This window comes from Pan paniscus, chromosome X (assembly GCF_029289425.2).
Source record: "Pan paniscus chromosome X, NHGRI_mPanPan1-v2.0_pri, whole genome shotgun sequence".
Classification (NCBI taxonomy): domain Eukaryota; kingdom Metazoa; phylum Chordata; class Mammalia; order Primates; family Hominidae; genus Pan; species Pan paniscus.
Window position 1 is genome coordinate 135353602 of NC_073272.2, and position 21152 is coordinate 135374753.

The window sequence follows — 21152 nt, forward strand, 5'->3', positions numbered from 1 at the left end:
GTGGCATTCTCTGTATTTCCTGAATTTGAATGTTGGCCTGCCTTCCTAGGTTGGGGAAGTTCTCCTGGATGATATCCTGAAGAGTATTTTCCAACTTGGTTCCATTCTCCCCGTCACTTTTGGGTACACCAGTCAGATGTAGATTTGGTCTTTTCACATAGTCCCATATTTCTTGGAGGCTTTGTTCATTTCTTTTTGCTCTTTTTTTCTCTAAACTTCTCTTTTCGCTTCATTTCATTCATTTGATCTTCAATCACTGATACCCTTTCTTCCACTTGATCGAATCGGCTACTGAAGCTTGTGCATGCGTCACGTAGTTCTCATGCCATGGTTTTCAGCTCCATTAGGTCATTTAAGGTCTTCTCTATGCTGTTTATTCTAGCTAGCCATTCATCTAATCTTTTTTCAAGGTTTTTAGCTTCTTTACGATGGGTTTGAATATCCTCCTTCAGCTTGGAGAAGTTTGTTATTACCAATCATCTGAAGCCTTCTTCTCTCAACTAGTCAAAGTCATTCTCCATCCAGCTTTGTTCTGTTGCTGGCAAGAAGCTGTATTACTTTGGAGGAGAAGTGGTGCTCTTATTTTTAGAATTTTCAGCTTTCTGCCCTGGTTTCTCCCCATCTTTGTGGTTTTATCTACCTTGGTCTTTGATGATGGTGACGTACAGATGGGGTTTTGATGTGGATGTCCTTTCTGTTTGTTAGTTTTACCTCTAACGGTCAGCACCCCCAGCTGCAGGTCTGTTGGAGTTTGCTGGAGGTCCACTCCAGACACTGTATGCCTGGGTATCACCAGCAGAGGCTGCAGAACAGCAACTATTGCAGAACGGCAAATATCGTTGCCTGATCCTTCCCCTGGAAGCTTCATCTCAGAGGGGCACCCAGTTGTATGAGGTGTCAGTCGGCCCCTACTGGGAGGTGTCTCCCAGTTAGGCTACTTGGGGGTGAGGGGCCCACTTGAGGAGGCAGTCTGTCCGTTCTCAGATCTCAAACTCCGTGTTGGGAGAACCACTCATCTCTTCAAAGTTGTCAGACAGTGATGTTTAAGTCTGCTGAAGTTTCTGCTGCCTTTTGTTCAGCTATGCCCTGCACCCAGAGGTGGAGTCTACAGAGGCAGGCAGGCCTCCTTGAGCTGCAGTGGGCTCCACCCAGTTCGAGCTTCCTGGCCGCTTTGTTTACCTACTCAAGCCTCAGCAATGGTGAACGCCCCTCCCCCAACCTCGCTGCTGCCTTGCAGTTTGATCTCAGACTGCTGTGCTAGCAGTGAGCGAGGCTCCATGGGCGTGGGACCCTCTGAGCCAGGCACAGGATATAATCTCCTGGTGTGCAGTTTCCTAAGACCGTTGGAAAAGCACAGTATTAGGGTGGGAGTGTCCCAATTTTCCAGGTACCATCTGTCATGGCGGTACCTTGCACTTCCTGGGTGAGGCAATGCCCCGCCCTGCTTCGGCTCACACTCCATGAACTGCACCCACCGTCCAATAAGCCACAGTGAGATGAACCTGGTACTTCAGTTGGAAATGCAGAAATCACCTGTCTTCTGTGTCGCTCACACTGGGAGCTGTAGACTGGAGCTCTTCCTATTCAGCCATCTTGGAACCAGAAATGGCCCACACTGCACCAGTTTTAACCATGAAACTCACTTTACAGGAAATGAAGTATGGGAATGGGCTCATGCTAATGGATTTCACTAGTCTTCTGATGTTCTTCAGCATCATGAAGTGACTGGCTCAATAGAACAGTGGAGTGATCTTTAAAGCCTGAGTTGTAGTTCTAGCTTTTTGGCAGTGCCTTGAGGGACTTGGCTGACAATCTCAGAGGTGGCGATGCTCTATCCCAGCTTCAAGTATATGGAACTATTTCTCCCATAGCCACATCTATGTCTTCAAGAATGAAAGAGGCAAGACACGGGCCTCCTCTCACTATTACTCCTGGGTGTCTAGCAGCAAAATTTTTCTTCTTATGCTCAAGAAGCAAACTTTGCTCTCAAGAAGCCAACTTTTGGCTTTGCTGGACTAGAGGTCTTAGTTACAAATTGAGAAATTTTTTCAACAGGGGAACCAAAAATGATTCCATTGAAATGAAAATTGTGTCTGCCAGCTGACCACTTTGAACTCTTCATTCCTCTCAACCAAGAGACAAAGTAGGGGGTCTGCTACTGACTTGGGTGATGGAAACTGAAAAAAAAAGGAGATCAGGTTCCTACTACACCAGGGGCTAAGGAAGAGTATGTGTGATATGTCTAGAGAGCTTTTTAGTCCTCCGGTGTTTTGCAATTAGAGTTAATGGAAAATCACAGCAACCCCATCCAGGCAGGACACCTAATGGTTCAGACTCTTCCATAATGAAGGTTTGAGTCATCATGCCAGGCCAAGCATCATGACCAACTGACATGCTATCTTAGGGCAAAGGGAATGCGAAATGGGTAGTGAAAAAAGGCAGTTATAAATACCAGCTACAACAATGTAAGCTGCTGCAGAAACCACGACTGCAATACTATTTACCTAATGGGTTAATAATATCTACCAGCACAGGTGGGAATACAAAACAACCAAAAAACAAGTTATTCTTTCAAATGAAATGCTTAGGGAAAAAGAACATCTTTTACTAACAGAAATTTCTTAGCTTCTGGAAGGCCATTTGATTCAGTAACATATGCCAGGAGACTTCAGCAATATCCTGCTCCATTGCAGAAAACAGCAATCTGATCCTTTTCTCTCTTGAATCATTAATGAGATTATGCATTTGGGTTGTGATAATCCTCCATGGACAAGTACTCCCAAATCATATGTTCCAGTTTCTTCTCAAGGAGCTGAACAAAGTCTCGGCTCATATATCTGAAAAGAAAGAGACATGTCATTAACCAAAAGATAGCCCAAGAACCTATGCTGTAGGAAGCACCGTGAAGGACAGAAAGATGAAGAAACAATCAGCATGGAAATAGAAACTCATCTGCATGGTAAGAGGTAGTCTAGCCGGCAATAACAAATGCTGGCGAGGGTGTGGAGAAAAGGGAACCTTCACACACTGTTGGTGGGAATATAAATTACTACAACAACTATGAAGAACAGTATGGAGTTTCCTCAAAAAACTAAAAATGGAGCTATCATATGATTCAGCAATTCCATTGCTGGGTATATACCCAAGAGAAAGGAAGTCAGTGTACCGAAGAGATATCTGCACTCCCATGTTTGTTGCAGCACCATTCACAGTAGCCAAGGTTTGGAAGCAACCTAAGTGTCCACTAACAGACGAATGGATAAAGAAAATATGGTACATATACACCATAGAGTACTGTTCAGCCATAGAAAAAGAATGAGATTCAGTTATTTGCAACAACATGGATGGAATCAAAGGTCCTTATGTTAAGTGAAATAAGCCAGGCACAGAAAGACAAACTGCCCATGTTCTCGCTTATTTGTTGGAGCAAAAATGTAAGACAACTGAACTAATGGAGATAGAGAGTAGAATGACAGTTACCAGAGGCTGGGAAGGTTAGTGAGGGTGGAGGGTGTGGGAAGGGGGATGATTAATAGGTAGAAAAATAGAACAAATAAGATGTAGTATTTCATAGCCCAATAGGGTGACTATTGTCAGTAATAATTTAATTGTACATTTAAAAATAATGAAGAGTATAATTGGATTGCCCGTAACGCAAAGGATAAAAGCTTGAAGAGATAGATACCTCATTTACCATGATATGATTATTACACATTGTTGCCTGTATCACAATATCTCATATACCCCAGAAATATATGCATCTGCTATGTCCCTACACAAATTTTTTAAAAGGAGGTTGTCTAGCAAATACAAAGAGTGTCAATCGAGGGACAATGCACACCTCAGACTATGATGATATTGGAAGTCTCCATAGTCTTCGAAGAATGAGTTAGATTCAGATAACATTAGCCTAAGTAACTGTGGAGACAGCTGTAACTATGAGTGAGGACCAGGGTTTGAGATACTCAAGGCAGGGGCTGTTCCCCCATGCTAACCCCCAGTACTCTATTGGGCCCAAGTGCTTAAAGAAATTGGACAGTTCCTATTTCTACCCACCTTGCTGCTTCCTTGATGATGGATTAAAAAAATAGTTTCTTGACTTCTACAGGTCCTTGCACTCCTTAAAGCAATTTGAAGATTTTTTCATATTCTGAAGGTGTTTAAAAAAACCTTCAGTATTATCAAATATAAAGAAGAATACAAGAGAATCTATACCTCAGCAATCATGCTTCATAGGCTAAAAGGTTTCAATTGCTTAAATCAAGATACCTGCACATACAAAAATTAAATAATAAAAAAGACACCTGCACATACATACCAATGAAACTCTTTTAACCCTAACCAAGTAAGAAAAGAAAAGCAAAAGGCGTACTATGCTGTAGTCAAAGAAAAGAGGAACCACCATAAATTATGTGCAAACTCAACTCTGGCAAAGAATCAGCCTCAAGAGGTAACATGAATATCTTCTGAATCACAGAAAGAGAGACTTCCTATAGTTTTATAAAAACAGACATTCTTATACTACTTACTTTGTCCAATGCATCGGATTTCCTTCACTAATTGACATTTTATATCAGCATTAATTTCTTCTTGGCTTTTGGGAAAAAGGACTATTTCTCTGCATTCTAGGTCATCTCCAGAGAAACTGCTGGTCATGATTCCTCCCACAGGTGCATTGCTACCAGATTTCTGCCTCATCCTATCTTTCTGAAGTCATCAATCTGAGAATCCAATTGGCTGGGTGGAATAGCATCTCCTGTCATAAGCTCTGGTGAAACAGATTTTGAGTAAAAGCCATCAGTTGGTGTTTGACCACTTTCTTTCCCCTCCACATAGACCTCATGATTGACAGATCTGGAAATCAAACTGAGAAGTTGAGCTGTGAGATACGTGTGTTTCATCACCCCTCTGGGTATGTCTATGTGCTCCTCAGTTTCTAGGGAATTATTTATTTCATAAATGGGAGGATATACCAGGAGGACATCCCAGACCTGACAAACTGAGGCCAGGACACATAATACAATAAAATCACCTCTTATTTTCTGGCCCTATGAATAGATATGGAAACCAAGTAAGACAGTACAACTCTAAAGCAACATTCACAGATCCCTGGTACTCATGGGACAGTTTCAGCTTGTTATGCTTTACAAGTTGAAAGCAGCAAGTCTCACTTGATACCATGATTTCTCAAATTCACTTACAAACTGCCATGTTTTACTAAGCTGGAAGCCAGACAACTTGGACACACCTCAACCAGCCTCCTCTCTACATCAAATATATTCTGAGAAAATAGAGGTGGCCATTACTACTGAAAGTTCTATATGTACTCCATCAACAAAAAATCCCTTTTAGTGTATGATTTTCCTCATCCTTCCTTTCTGTCTCACAAAAGTGACTTTCTTTTCACTCCAGGTCTGACACCTCTCATTTATTCATCGTCTGTGGCAGGCAGCATGCCAGTAGCTGGGGATCAGCAGTAAACAGCCCAGAGAGCAACGTTCCCTGCCCTTGTGGAGCTCACATCCTCATGGGGCGGTCAGACAGTACGTGCACAATGAGCAAATGAAACATACAGTGTTGGGCTAGTGGTAAGGAAGCAGTCCACAGGCCTGTGGGCAACAGCAGCAGAGGGAGCCCCAGGAGCTGCTGCTGGTTGGGCAGAGCCTTCTGTGGAGGTACCCTTGGGCAGGGCTTGAAGGAAAAAGCAGAGCTGCCTGCGCAGAGGCAGAGGGGGAGTTCCAGGCTGCGGTGAGGCCAAGGATATGGGCTGGAGTGGGGATGGACCGGGCACTACGGGGTGAAGGACAGTAGCAGAGAGAGTCAGGAGATGATGGGGCCCGTGTGAGGAGAGGGTGACGGAGGCCAGGCCACGCAGAACCTCGCAGACCAAAGCTGCTTCGCAGTCGGTTCTGAGTGCTTAGGAGTGTTGAGGATGGGTGTTCAGGAGCGACATGGCATCACGTGATTTACATGCCAACATCATGACCCGGCTGCAGGGTTGGAGGGTATGTGTTTGATGCGGGAAATAATGGGAAACATGGAGGTATCTCAGGAGCTCAGTGATTGATCGTGGCAGAGTGGAATAGGAGAGAGAGAGATGCTGGGGTTCAGGAATTTTTTACAGTATTTAGAGAAGAGAAGAAAAAGAAATGTAGAAAAAAACAATGATGGGGTCGAGGGCGGTGGCTCGTGCATGTAAAGCCAGCACTTTGGGAGGCTGAAGTGGGTGGATCACCTGAGGTGAGGAGTTCGAGACCAGCCTGGCCGACATGGCGAAACCCCATCTCTATTAAACTTACAAAAATTAGCTGGGTGTGGTGGCTGGTGGTTGTAATCCCGCTACTCAGGGGGCTGCGGCAGAAGAATCACTTGAACCCAGGAGACAGAGATTTCAGTTAGCCGAGATCGCGCCACTGCACTCCAGCCTGGCCGAGAAGAGCGAAACTGCGTCTCAAGAAAAAAATGATAGGGATTCACCAATACAGACAAGAAATTTTAAAAAAAAATTGTGGAAAATGGAAATCCTAGAAGGTTTTCATGAAGAAGCGAGTGAACAACTGTCAAATGCTGCTGAGAAATTAATGGCAATGTCAGCTGAAACTGTTGACCTTGTCAAGGACAGTTTCTCTGGAGGGGATGAGGCAGGAGGCCGACTGCACTGGATACAGCATGAAGAGGAGGTGAGGACAGGCTTACTTACTGTTTTCTTTGGACATGGCACAGCCTGCAATAAGACTGTCTCCTGCTCCTTGTTTCCTTGCCAACAGGGCTATCTTCTGCCTTTTCTGATACGAAGGACTGTCACATTCCCTGGGACGTTTAAACACGGTTTCAGGATCTACAGCCACCTTCTGTTTTATCGGTTATTGTTTCCTGAAAAACATCAATGAACATATTCCATTCATGACAAAAATCTAACAATCACAAAATGGCAAACAGTCTGCATATGTGTATACAACCAAGACTTTGAATCATTAATTTCACTTTTAATCATGAGCCAAGATTTACCAAGTCTCAACAAACACTCTGTTCTCAGGAAAAGAAACCTAATTTTAATGTACACTTAGTAAAACAGAAGAAAGATGGTATAACCAAATCAATCAGAATGCTTGTGGAATAAGCAGCTGTCATCAACCAAAAATAGATAAAAATATTATTACCTATTTGAAGATGTATAAGCCAATCTGTATTAACCCTTATTAGGAAAAATACATGCATAAACCAATATGTATTAACCCTTATTATACATTATATTTTAAATTATATATATAATACATTATATTATACATAATATATATTTAATATAGAAGTATGTATACTTATATATTATATAAATATAGAAGTATGTATACTTATACTTATGTATTAGTATTTAAGTATATTATATATTTATTATATATTCAAATAGATGTATAAACCAATCTGTATTAACCCTTATTAGGAAAAATGAGGACAAAGAAAAGGATTTTAGAAGATTGATACAAAACTGATAACGACATCTGACAAGGATTTTAGAAGAAAGAAAAGCTACAAGATCAAGCCAAAATACAAGCCAAGACCACCCCTGAACTTAGACACAAAAAATTTGAACTAAACGTGAGCAAATAAAATGTACTAGTACTTAAAAAGGACATACATCAGCCATGGTGGAGTATATTGTAGAAAGGCAACATTGATTTAACATTTGAAAATCAATAAATGTAATTCACCATATTAACAACAACAACAACAAAAACACGGAAACACCACATGATCATTTTCATACATGGTCAATGTTTAAAGTCCATTCGTGATAAAAACTATCACCATCTTAGAAAAAAGGGCAACTTTCCCATTCTGGTTAGCATATGTACAAAAAAATAGTAAATGCCATACTTTATAGTGACGTATCAGTATTTTCTCCCTGAGTTTAAAAACAAGACAAAGATGTCCATTATCCATTCAACAATTTACTGGAGGTTCTAAAAAGTGCTGTAGCATCAGGAAAATATAATACGTTTAAAATTTGGAAAGAAATAACCTCGCAGACCAAAGCTGGTTCACAGTCGGTTCTGACTGCTTAGGAGAGTTAAGGATGGGTTTTCAGGAGTGACATGCCATGATGTGATTTACATGCCATTCACAGATGACATTGTTCTGTACATAGAAAATGCAGAATAAAATCATTATGGTTAATAAGCAAATTTAGTGAACACACTAGATCTAATAAAAACCAATGGCATTTCTGTGTAATTAATAGCAACAAATAATTAGAATATGAGATTTCAAATGTCATTAAAAACAGTACCAAAAACATCAAATATTTAGGAATATATCTAATCAAGATGTGCTAGAGTACTACACAAAAATTATAAAACATCACTCAGAGAAATTCAAGACTGCAGTAAATGGAGAAAAATATTCTTTCCATGCATTGGAAGACTAGGCTAGAGTGGAGTGGCACAGTCTGCTCACTGCGACCTCCACCTCCCAAGTTCAAGAGATTCTCCTGCCTCAGCCTCCCGAGTAGCTGGGATTACAGGCGCCTGCCACGACGCCTGGCTAATTTTTCTATTTTTAGTAGAGATGGGGTTTCACTATGTTAGCCATACTGGTCTCGAACTCCTGACCTCAAGTGATCCGCCCACCTCGGCCTCCCAAAGTGCTGGGATTACAGGCGTGAGCCACCACGCCCAGCCGGAAAACATTATTAAGAGACATTATTGTCAAGTCTCTCAGAATGATCCTAGCAATCATATTTAAAATTCCACCATGTTAACAAAAGTTTTTCTGAAAATTGACAAGCAGATCATTTTTTAAGTATATGCAAATTAAAGATTTGGAAAAGCCAAGTTTTTTTAAGCCAAGGGAAAGTCAGTTTTTTTAAGAAAAAGAACTAAGTTAGTAGATATGCACTACTATATATGAAATTTACTATACAGGTAGAGTAATTAAAACAGTGTGGTATTGGAGCAATGACAGGCAAATACACCAAGGGAAGAGGACACAGAGAACAAAAAGAATCTGGAAATACAAAATACAGAAGAGCTGTAAATCATTGTGGAAAGCACAGTGCTTTTAATAAATGCACTTGATAAATTGCAGGGAAAATACAAACCTTGACTCTTACCTCTTCCCACTCCACAAAACTTTATTAAAGACGGATAGATAATCGAGTAAACACTTAAGATATTGTCTTCACAACTATAGAATAGGCAAAGATGTTTTTAATGAGGATAAACAAGCACTAACCATAAAGAATGAACTGTTTAATTAGACATAATTAAATGGAAAACTTCCGTTCCTCAAAGACACTATTAACAGACTGAAAAACCAAAGCGTGTTTGTAGATTATACATTATGCAGTATATAGTATAGGTTATATATAAAAATATATATTAATTACACACATATATGCATATAGATCTGGCAACAAATGAGTGGAATCCAGAATATATCCACAACTACAAATGAATTTCTAAAAAACAAACATCCCAATAAAATTTGGGGGGAAAAGCTGAATATGCACTTCATAGGAATCAAACTCAAATGGCTAATAATCACATCAAATATACCTGGACTCTGACTTTACTCCATTCCATGAGAATTTATTTCAGATGATTGCAAGATGAAAACGTTCTGGAGATCTGTTTCACAACAATGTTAATATACTTAACACTACTGAACTGCACACTTAAAAATGGTTAAGATGGTAGATTGTATGCCATGTATTTTTTCCCACAATTTAAAAATTTAATGAAAAATGAACTCTCATGGAATGATACCCTCCAGCAAATACAGAGATAATTGAGGGTACAAGCGCACATAAGACCGAAAAGTGCACACTACTACCAGCTTTTTGAATCAGCCCATATTTGCTGAGACTAGTTAATTCATTAAACAGATAATACAGTTAGTTGGGTAGAATACCATATCCTGCCGTGTTCATAACCTCTGGTGGAGCAGATTTTGACAAGGAATCATCAGGTGGAGTTTGACCACTTCCATCTTCTCCTCATGGACATCACAAATGACAGTAGCATCTGGAAACCAAATTAAGTGGTTTCACATAAAAGTCTCACATGATGTCGTGATTTCTGAAACTTGCAAATTAAATGGTTGAGCTGTAAGGCAGGTGCATTTCTTCACCCCCACAGGGACGTCACTGTACTCTGTAGTTTCTAGGAAATTATTATTTCATAAAGTAAAATGATAAACCAGACAGAAATCTCAGACCTGAAAAATTGAGCTCATAAAAGATAATACAACAAAACTACCTCTTAACTCCCTGGCACTATCAATACATACAGAAATCGAGTAAAACTATACAACTAATGAACATTCATAAATTCCTGGTACTCTTTTTATTTATTTATTTATTTTGAGACAGGGTCTTGCTCTGTCGTCCTGGCTGGAGTGCAGTGGCATGCTCATGGTCATGGCTCACTACAGCCTTAACCTTCTGTGCTCAAGCAGTCCTCCTGCCTCAGCCTCCCTAGCAGCTGAGACTACAGGCATGTGCCACCACCCCCAGCTAATTTTTGTATTTTTGTAGAGATGGGGTTTCACCATGTTGCTCAGACTGGTCTTGAACTCCTGGGCTCAAGTGATCCTCCCACCTCGGCCTCCCAAAGTGCAGAGATTACAGGCGTGAATCACCATGTCCGGCCAAGATACTCTTCATTTAACGTTGCCTTTTTGCCTTTTACAAGTTGATGAGCTGAAAGTCTCACATGATGTCATGATTTCTGAAACTTGCATATAATTTTGTGTCCTTTTCTAAACTGGAAGCCAGACAACTTGGATACACTTTGACCTGCCTCCTCTCTACATCAAATATATTCTGAGAAAATAGAGGCGGCCATTAGTGCTGAAAGTTCTATACACACTCCATCACCAAAAATCCCTTTTAGTGTATGACCTTCCTCATCCTTCGTTTCCAGAAAAGTGACTTTCTTTTCACTCCAGGTCTGACACTTCTTTCATTTATTCATCATTTGTGGCAGGCAGCGTGCTAGGAGCTGGGAATCAGCAGCAAACAGCCCAGAGAGCAATGTTCCCTGCCCTTGTGGAGCTCACATCCTCATGGGGCAGTCAGGCAGTACATGTACAATGAGCAAATGAAACAAGCAGCATTGGGCTGGTGGTGCGGAAGCAGTCCACAGGCCTGTGGGAGAGAGCAGCAGAGGGAGCCCCAGAGGCTGTGGCTGGTTGGACAGGGCCTTCTGAGGAGGTGCCCTTGGGCAGGGTTGAAGGAAGAAGCAGAGCTGCCTGTGCAGAGGCAGAGGGAGAGTTCCAGGTTGTGGTGAGGCCAAGGGTAGGGACTGGAGTGGGGATGGACCGAGCACTACGAGGTGAAGGACAGAGGCAGAGTCAGGAGGAGATGGATGGGACCCACTTTAGGAGAGGGTGATGGAGGGCAGGCCGTGCAGACCAGAGCCAGGAGTTCAGGATCTGTTCTGAGTACTTAGGAGAGTTGAGGACAGGTTTTCAGGAGGCACAGGGCATGATGTGATTTATGTGCCAAAATGCTGACCTGGCTGCAGGGTTAGAGAGTATGTGTTGATGGGGGCAAGAATGGGAAACATGGAGATAGCACAGTCACCCAGTGATTGATCATGGCAGAGTCGACTAGAGGGGTGGAGAGAAATGGTGATGTTTGGGGATTATATTAGACATAAAGTTGCCTAGAGTTGCTAAGAGATTGAATGTGAGAGAAGAATAAGAGAAATGACAGTGATTGTAAGGTTTTTTTGCCTGAACCACTGGGTAAATAGTAGGGCCAAGAGTGTTTAGGAGCCAGCACACAACTTGCAAAAGCAGATTGTGCCCAACTCTTCCTGACTCAGTGTTCAATGACCGCATGTTGATAGCTCAACATTAGCCAAGTCAGAATTAATTTACACAACATAGTAATCTGCAAACACTACAAACAAGGGCTTCTCTACCCTACCACCCTACACACACCTGTGGACAGAGAATTGTTACAGTTTTACCAGTACATCACTGTATGGTGTCATTAACTGAGTTGGCAAGTGCTGTATGTAGAGAAGGTGTTTTGGGAGAGACAGTTCAGGAGTTCAGTTTAAACACATGGAATGGGTTGAATTTTAAATGTTTCTTGGACAAGTAAGTGGAGATGCCATCTCTGCATTTGAATTTGAGTCTGAAAGAATGAATTTGGACCCTGATCTCTCAATATATACAAAAATCAACTCAACGTGGATTAAAGACTTAAACATAAGACCTGAAATTGTAAAACTCTTACAAGAAAACATAGAGGAAGAGCTTCTTAGCATTGTTCTGGGCAATACTTTTTTGGATAAGACCCCAAAAGCACAGACAACAAAAGTAAATAAGTTCTGGAAACCTATTGTATAGCATAGTGACTATAGTTAATAACAATGGATTGTATACTTGAAAGTTGTAAGAGAGTATACTTTAAATGTTCTCTCCACAAAACAATACGTATATGACGTGATGGGTACATTAATTTGCTTGATTTAATCATTTAATGATATATACATATATCAAAACCTCATGTTGTACACAGTAAAAATATACAAGTTTTATTTGTCAATTATACCTTAATAAAGCTGGAGAAAAATAAATCAATGTAGAAAATACATGCAATGAAACACAATAGTTTCATAAAGGACAAAAGTAAAAGCATTAAGTGAATCTACCAAAAATCTACAGTGTGCATTATTGCTAGTGATTAAAAGTTAAAAATATTCTTTGTAAAATCAATAACAAGACAAAGATGCCCATTAGTGCCACTTCTATTCAACACTGCATTATGATAATTCCTAGCTTGCATCCTGAGATAAATTATTTGTCTAAACTAAAAGCTCAAAGTAGTCTGTAGACAAAGAACAAGGTGGCTAGATATAAAATCAGAATATAAAAATTAACTGTGCTTCTATATAAGAGTACCAAGAAACTTAGGAAATGTAACTTTTTAAGGTAACATTAGCAAAACTATATAAGGAATAAGCATATAAAGATATATATGTAGAAACATATATCATATATATGGAATATATACGGACTATATATATGAAGTATGTGAATGCATATATATAAAATGAATATAAGGAGGTATACCAACCAATAGGCAGATAATTATAAAAATTTACTGGAAGACATCAGAGAAAACTTAAAAGGGGGGCTACACTGTGGATAGGAGAACTCAATGTCCATCCCCCTCTCCAGATTAATGTATAAATTCACTAAAATGACAAAGATCCCAACACGTTCTTTTCATGGAACTTGACAAGCTGATTCTAAAATGTATATGGGCTGGGTGCAGTGGCTCACACCTATAATCCCAGCACTTTGGGAGGCCGAGGTGGATGGATCACCCGAGGTCAGGGGTTTGAGACCAGCCTGGCCAACATGGTGAAACCCTGTCTTTATTAAAAACACAAAAATTAGCAGGGCATGGTGGTGCGTGCCTGTAGTCCCAGCTACTCGGGAGGCTGAGAAACGAGAATCACTTGAACCTGGGAGGTGGAGGTTGCAGTGAGCTGAGATTGCATCACTGCTCTCCAGCCTGGGTGACAGAGCAAGACTCTGTCTAAATAAATAAATAAATAAGGCCAGGCGCGGTGGCTCACGCCTGTAATACCGGCACTTTGGGAGGCTGAGGCAGGTGGATCACGAAGTCAGGAGTTCAAGACCAGCCTGGCCAATATAGTGAAACCCCATCTCTACTAAAACATCAAAAATTAGCCAGACACGGTGGCAGGCGCCTGTAATCCCAGCTACTTGGCAGGCTGAGGCAGGAGAATCGCTTGAACCCAGGTGACAGAGGTTGCAGTGAGCCAAGATCGCGCCACTGCATTCCAGATTGGGTGACAGAGATTCCGTCTCAATAAATAAATAAATAAATAAAATGTATATGGAAAAGTAAATTCTCAAGATCAGTCAAGATAAACGTGAAGAACAAATTAGGGGGAAATGCCTTACTGTTTTCAAGACATTATTAACCTTTAATAATAATGACAGTGTGATATGAATGCAGAGGTACATGAATTGAACAATGAAAATAGAATAGCAGAGCCCAGAAAGAGTCCTATGAATATGTGGAAATTTGACACATTTCAGAGGTATCATTGAACATGATTGGAGGAAAGAATAGATCATGTAGTAGTGGACAGCACTGGGACAACTGGCAATCTATGTGAAAAATAATGCCGTTGGATTTCTTTCTTATACCATATTTTTTAAAAAGCAATTTCAAATGGATTAAGTACTTAAGTGTGAAAGAAAAAATTAATAAGACTTTAGAAGAAATTATAGAAGAATTTCTTTAAGATTTCAAAATAGAAAAATATTTCTTCAAGAGGATACAAAAAGTGCTAAACAGAAAAGTTTACTGCGATGGCATTGATAATACTCTCATCTTACATTTGATGGTATGCCCCTTTTATAAGTTTCATTATATATATGCTCTGTATAGTTAACACATTTGACTACAAAAAGAAAGGCATATAAATTATGGCAGAGCAAAAGGTCAGTACCCTTTAACAATCACGAAAAAAATAAGCCTGACTTGTAGCAGAATTCTCCTCCTTTTAATGAATCTGTGGTTTAAAGAAATTATCATAAAAGCAGAACTAACATTAAGGGAAATTTAAAAACCAAAATCCTAGCAAGCTGTTATTTTTAATGAATACTTACTTCATCTCATGAATGCAAAGATGGGTCAACATTTGAAAATCTATTCTTGTAATTTGCCATTTTAATATGTAAAAGAAAAAATATATATGGTTATTTCAATATATTCCAAAAATGCACTTGAAAAAATTCAAGATCCATTCCTGAATTTTAAAAATAATGATAACAAGGAGTAGGATATAAGGTTAATATACAAATTGGATTACTTTCCTAAATCCCAATAATTGGAATTTGAAATTTAAAGGCAATGTCATTCACAAGAGCACCAAAATAATGAAATATGAGATGGAGTTTCGCTCTTGTTGCCCAGGCTGGAGTGCAGTGGCATGATCTCAGCTCACTGCAACCTCCACCTCCCGGGTTCAAGCGATTCTCCTGCCTCAGCCTCCCGAGTAGCTGGGATTGCAGGTGCCCCCCACCACACCTGGCTATTTTTTTTTGTATTTTTAGTAGAGACAGGTTTTCACCATGTTGGCCAGGCTGGTCTTGAACTCCTAACCTCAGGTGATCCACCCACCTTGGCCTCCCAAGTGCTGGGATTACAGGCGTGAGCCACCATGCCTGGCCAAAATAATGAAATACGTATAATCCAAACAAAATATGTACAGGATCTACATGTGGAAAACTACAAGGTCTATATAAATGGAAAGCTATTCCACCTTCACAAATTGGAAGATGCAATATTATTGTCAGTCCTTCCCAGCGTGATCTATAGATTCAAAGCAATCAACATGAAAATCCCAGCAAACTATCTTGGAGATATTGACAAACAGATTATAAAGCTTCTAAGGAAACAGGAAAGACCCTGAATAGCCAACACAATACTGAAAAATAACAACAAACTTGGAGTACTCATACTACCGAATTTCAAGACATAGTATAAAGGTACAATGATCAAGACACTGTGGGACTGGCAATAGACACATCAACCAATGGAACAAAGTAGACAGCCCAGAAATAGATCCACACATATGCAGTCAATTGGTTTTTGACAAAGGAACAAAAGCAAAGCAATGAAGAAAGCACAGTCTTCTCAACAAATGGTGCTAGGACAAGCGGATGTCCATATGAAAAAAAAAAAGGAACCTAGACACAGATCTTATTTATACCTTTTGCAAAAATTAACTTCAAATGGATTATAGATCTAAATGTAAAATGAAAACCTACAAAACCTTTGAATGGAAACATAGGAGAATATCTAGATGAGCTTAGGTTTGAAAGTGAACTTTTAAATTCAACACCAAAAGCATGATCCATGAAAGAGAAACCTGATAAGTTGAACTTTACTACAATCAAAATTTATCTGTGATAGACACTGTTATGAGAATGAAAAGAGAAGCCACTGACCGGGAGAAAATATTTGCAAAACCCACACGTGTAAAGGACTTGTATCCAAAATATACAAAGAAGTCTTACAACTCAACAATTAAGCAAACAAACCAATTTTAAAATGGGCAAAAGACCTGAACAGATACCTCATCACAGGAGAAATGCAGACGGCAGATAAGCACATACGATGCTTAACATCATTTGTTGTTAAAGAACTGCAAATTAAAACAAAGAAATAGCACTACACACCTATTAATAACTAAAATTCAAAAACTGACAATACCAATTGCTGGCAAAGACATGGAGCAACAGGAACTCTCATCCATTGCTGATAGGAATGCAAAATGGTACAGCCACTTTGGATGGCAGTTTGGCAATTTTTTTATTTTTTATTTATTTTATTTTTTGAGACAGGGTCTCACTCTACCATCCAGGCTGGAGTGCAGTGGTGCGAACACGGGTCACTGCAGCCTGGAACTCCCAGGCTCAAGCAATCCTCCCACTTCAGTCTCCTGAGTAGCTGGGACTACAGACATGCACCACCATGATTGGCTAATTTTTTTTGTATTTTGTGTAGAGACAGGGTTTCACCATATTGCCCAGGCGGTCTCGAACTTCTGGGCTCAAGTGATCGCCCGTCTTGGCCTTTCAAGGTAGGATTATAGGCATGAGCCACCGCATTCAGCTTGGCAATTTCTTATAAAGCTGAACATAATCTCATCATATGACCCAGCAATTCTGCTCCTCGGTATTTACACCCAACCACTTTGAAAAATCATGTCCACACAAAAACCTGCATGTGAGTGTTTATGGAAGATTTATTCATAACCAGCAAAGACTGGCAGCAACCAAGATGACCTTCAATAGGTGAATGGATAAACAAAGTGTGGGAACATCCATACAATAAAACTATTATTCAGAGATAAGAAGAAATGAATTATCAAACTTCTGAGAGAAATGGAGGAATCCTGAATGCATATTGCTAAGTGAAAGAAGCCAGTCTAAAAAGACTACATACTGCATGATTCCAACCACATGACATTCTTGAAAAGGCAAAACTATAGAGACACTAAAAAGATCGGTGGTTAACACAGGCTCAGCAGAAGGGGAGGGAGGGATAAATATGTGAAGCACAGGGATTCTTATGGCTGTGAAACTATTCTATGTGATAATACAATTGTGGATACCTAACATTATGAATCCATCATAACCCACTGAACTTCCAGAAACAAAAAGTGAACCTTAATGTACACACATTTTTAAAAACCATTTGGGAGGTCAGGAGAATACCAAAATCGAACGTAGAATGTTACAAAACAATCTAAGTTTATCACAAATTTATGAAACAATCTCACCAAAGGAGGTGAGGGAAAAGGTCCTGACCTAAGTAACTTTCAAAATGAGTAGCCTGTGAAACTAATGGCAACAAATGAACAACCAACAAAGCTACATAATCACTGTGCTCTAGTTGATAAAGTTGTTTCTTGTGGGGGAAAGGGTTAACAATTCTGAAGCCAGTTTATATGTATACTGGAATTAAACAATTGAAGCAAGAAGAGAGCCGATGGTGGGAGTCGGGTTTCTCAGTTGCAGTGGAGGTTTACAGATAAGCAAAGGGAAGAGGTTAGAATGATCTATGTGGTAATGGATTGAACATCAGTATGAACTCATGTTTCATTTAATGGAAATACAGATGTTACATATTTACACTTAGGCATAAATGCACAGGTTAGTATGCACATATATATTTCCTTGATCTGTCTGCTGAAAAGGCCTAGAGGCAATGAAACGTCAGCAGCAATGAGCGAACCTAGTGGCCAGATCTTGGTTTGTAATACCATTCTTCAATGAAAGGAACCATGCTCCTTGGAGAAATGGCTGATTCCAGGACTGAGGAAGGAAATATACAACACAAGCCCGGAACATCTTTGTAGTGCCAGGAAGGAAGTACTCAAATAAAAAAAAAAAATAGAAAACTCACAATGACAACGATGGGAATATGTCAAAGGGACACAGGAGTTTACTGAAAAAGCTACCAATGTCTGAAACTGGAACAATTTCAACAAGATATAGTATTAAAGGATAAAGCAAGGTATGAGTCCAAACTCATAAAAATAAATGAATAAATGGGGGAGAAGAAGCATATCTCCCATGCAGAAGAATTCCAAATAAGTTATGTAGATACTCTGTCCTCAAGGAGGTGGAGCATAACATGTCACTCCTTATGTGTGGGCTGTGCAGAGTGACTTCCTTCCAAAAAGTACAGTATGGAAAGGGGAAAAAACAGTACTTTACAGTGGGGAAACCTGACAAACACTACCTCAGCCAGGTGATCAAGATTAACATCAGCAGTATAAATGTGTCCTTGATATGATGTGATAAGAATAGCACTTTACCTTAGTGGTCTTCCTCCAAAAACACACACAACTCCAGTTTAATAACCGAAAAATCATCTAACAAATCCCAGTAGAGGAAGATTCTACAAAATACCTGACCAGCACTCCTGAAAACTGTCAAGATCATCAAAAACAAGGGAAGTCTAAGAAACTGTCACAGCCAAGAGGAGCCAAGACATGATGACTAAACGTAATGTGGTCCTCTTGATAGAATCCTAGAACACAAAAAGGATACTAGGTAAAACCAAAGGGGCTGGACGCGGTGGCTCACGCCTATAATCACAGCCCTTTGGGAGGCCGAGGCGGGCGGATCACGAGGTCAGGAGATCGAGAACATCCTGGCTAACACCGTGAAACCCCGTCTCTACTAAAAATACAAAAAATTAGCCGGGCATGGTGGTGGGCACCTGTAGTCCCAGCTACTGGGGAGGCTGAGGCAGGAGGATGGCGTGAACCCGGGAGGCAGAGCTTGCAGTGAGCCGAGATCGCGCCACTGCACTCCAGCCTGGGTAACAGAGAGAGACTCTGTCTCAAAAAAAAAAGGAAATCTGAATAAAGTATGGACTTTAGTTAATAATAATGTATTAGGCCAGGCATGTTGGCTCACGCCTGTAATCCCAGCACTTTGGGAAGCCGAAACGGGTGGATCACCTGAGGTCAGGAGTTTGAGACCAACCTGACCAACATAGAGAAACCCCGTCTCTACTAAAAATACAAAATTAACCAGGCGTGGTGGTGCATGCCTGTACTCCCAGCTACTCGGGAGGCTGAGGCAGGAGAATCGCTTGAACCTGGGAGGCAGAGGTTGCAGTGGGCCGAGATCACGCCATTGCATTCCAGTAATACCAATACTACTACTACTAATAATAATGTATTGACATTGGCTCATTGTGTCAAATGCCTCATGCTAACATGTTAATGGAGGAAATTGAGTATGGAGTATGTGGGAATTCTCTATACTATCTTCCCATTTTCTCCATAAATCTAAAACAGTTCTAAGAAAATAAAGTTTGTCTAGAGAAAATACCAGCTTAAAAGAGGTAGACAGACTTGAAAAGAGACTACAGAGACACACTAATAACATAATTTGTGAACCTTGGTGGGGACAGCTATAAAAGCTATTTAGGGGATACATGGGGAAATATGAATATGAAACTTTGGGTGGTTGATCCATTTTTTTACCTGTGATAATGGAATTGTGGTTAAATGGGAGAATCTCCTCACTCTTGCAGGAAAGGTATGCTGACATATTAAGTGATGTCCTGAAGTGTGATGATGAAGTTTGCAACTTAGCTCGAATGAATCAGGAGGGGAGGAAAAGCACATCTGGAGAGAGCAAAAGCAACAGTGGCAAAATGTTAAAAATGGTGAACCTAAATGAAAAGTATACTGGTGTCCATCCTATTTTCTTTCACATTTTCTGTAGATTTGAAATTTTTCAAAATTAAATTTCAGGGAAAATATAATTTTAGATTTGGACAAAATGATATGAAAGCTTATCTGAAAAAAATAAACATGCAGTAACTAGAAAAAATTCCTAAAAATGAGGTATGGACTAGCAATACCCAAGACAAAAATATGTAACAATTTAAAATAATTAAAAGACTCGTATTTTTTGCAACAGACTACAGAACCCAGAAGCATATCTAACCAGACATATGGAAATTTGATGTATGAATGAGGATGATGGTTTTTCCAATCAGTGTTGAAAAAGTTAATAAATGGGGTTAGAATAGATTGCTATTGGAGAGAAAAATGTTGAATCCTCTCCTCACTCTTACTACCTAGACAAATTCCAAATGAATCAAAGATTTAAAAGTTGAAAAAAAAACCTTTAAAACACTGGAAAAATACAATAAATTTATTCTTAAATGCAAAGGTGGCCTTTCTAAGCAAGGCAAAATCTCAGAAGCTGTAAAGACTAAGTTTAACTACATAAATAAAACTTAGGAAAATATTATTAAACATGACAATGGACCAATTTTCTTAGCTTACAAAAAGCTCATACAAATCAATAAAACACATATCACCTAATAGAAAACAGAACATGACTACACATTTCACAGGAAATATCAGTAATCAATAAACATGAAAATGTGTTCCATCTCCTTCATTAAAATGTACCAGACCTTCATTAAAATGCATTAGAACTTCATTAAAATGCAAGATACCATTTATTCACTTTCACATGATCAGACTTCAAAAGTTTAGTACCCAGTATTGGCATGGGTTTGGTAAATAATCATTCTCATACATTATATGTGGAAGCATACTGGGCAAAGATTTCTAGAGGACAATTTGGCAGTAACTACTGAACTGAAAATAAAAAATACCCTCTGATCCAGCAATTGTATTGCTAGGTACACTGTAGAATAAAAACTCATTATATGTACAAGTATATTCACCACAATGTGATTTAATATTGGAAACAACCTAAAGAGCCTATCAGTGTTTGAACATTTGTAACACATTCAAACATTAGAATACCACACAGCCGCTAAAAATAATGAGGTATTTTTATATATACTGATACAGAAAGATCTCATAAAACACAGGTAGCAAAAAAAAGCAAGGTACAGAAGAGTATATATAGTCTGAATCTATTAATGTGAAATTTTTAAAGTACAAATTTGCTGATAAAAAATAAAAAATTGTTTTCCTGTGAGTACAAGACACTTGAAACTGGTTACTTTTGGAGAGAAGTATTAGGGTAGGAGGGAAGGGACCAAGTTTTTATACCTTTCTGTACCATCTGATCTTTTCGCC

General features: G+C 39.6%; 1 pseudogene; it reads right to left on the minus strand.

Moving 5' to 3' along the window:
- Positions 1-241: 241 nt before the first annotated feature.
- LOC117977581 (cancer/testis antigen family 45 member A8-like) lies at positions 242-6863 on the minus strand (annotated as a pseudogene).
- Positions 6864-21152: the final 14289 nt, after the last annotated feature.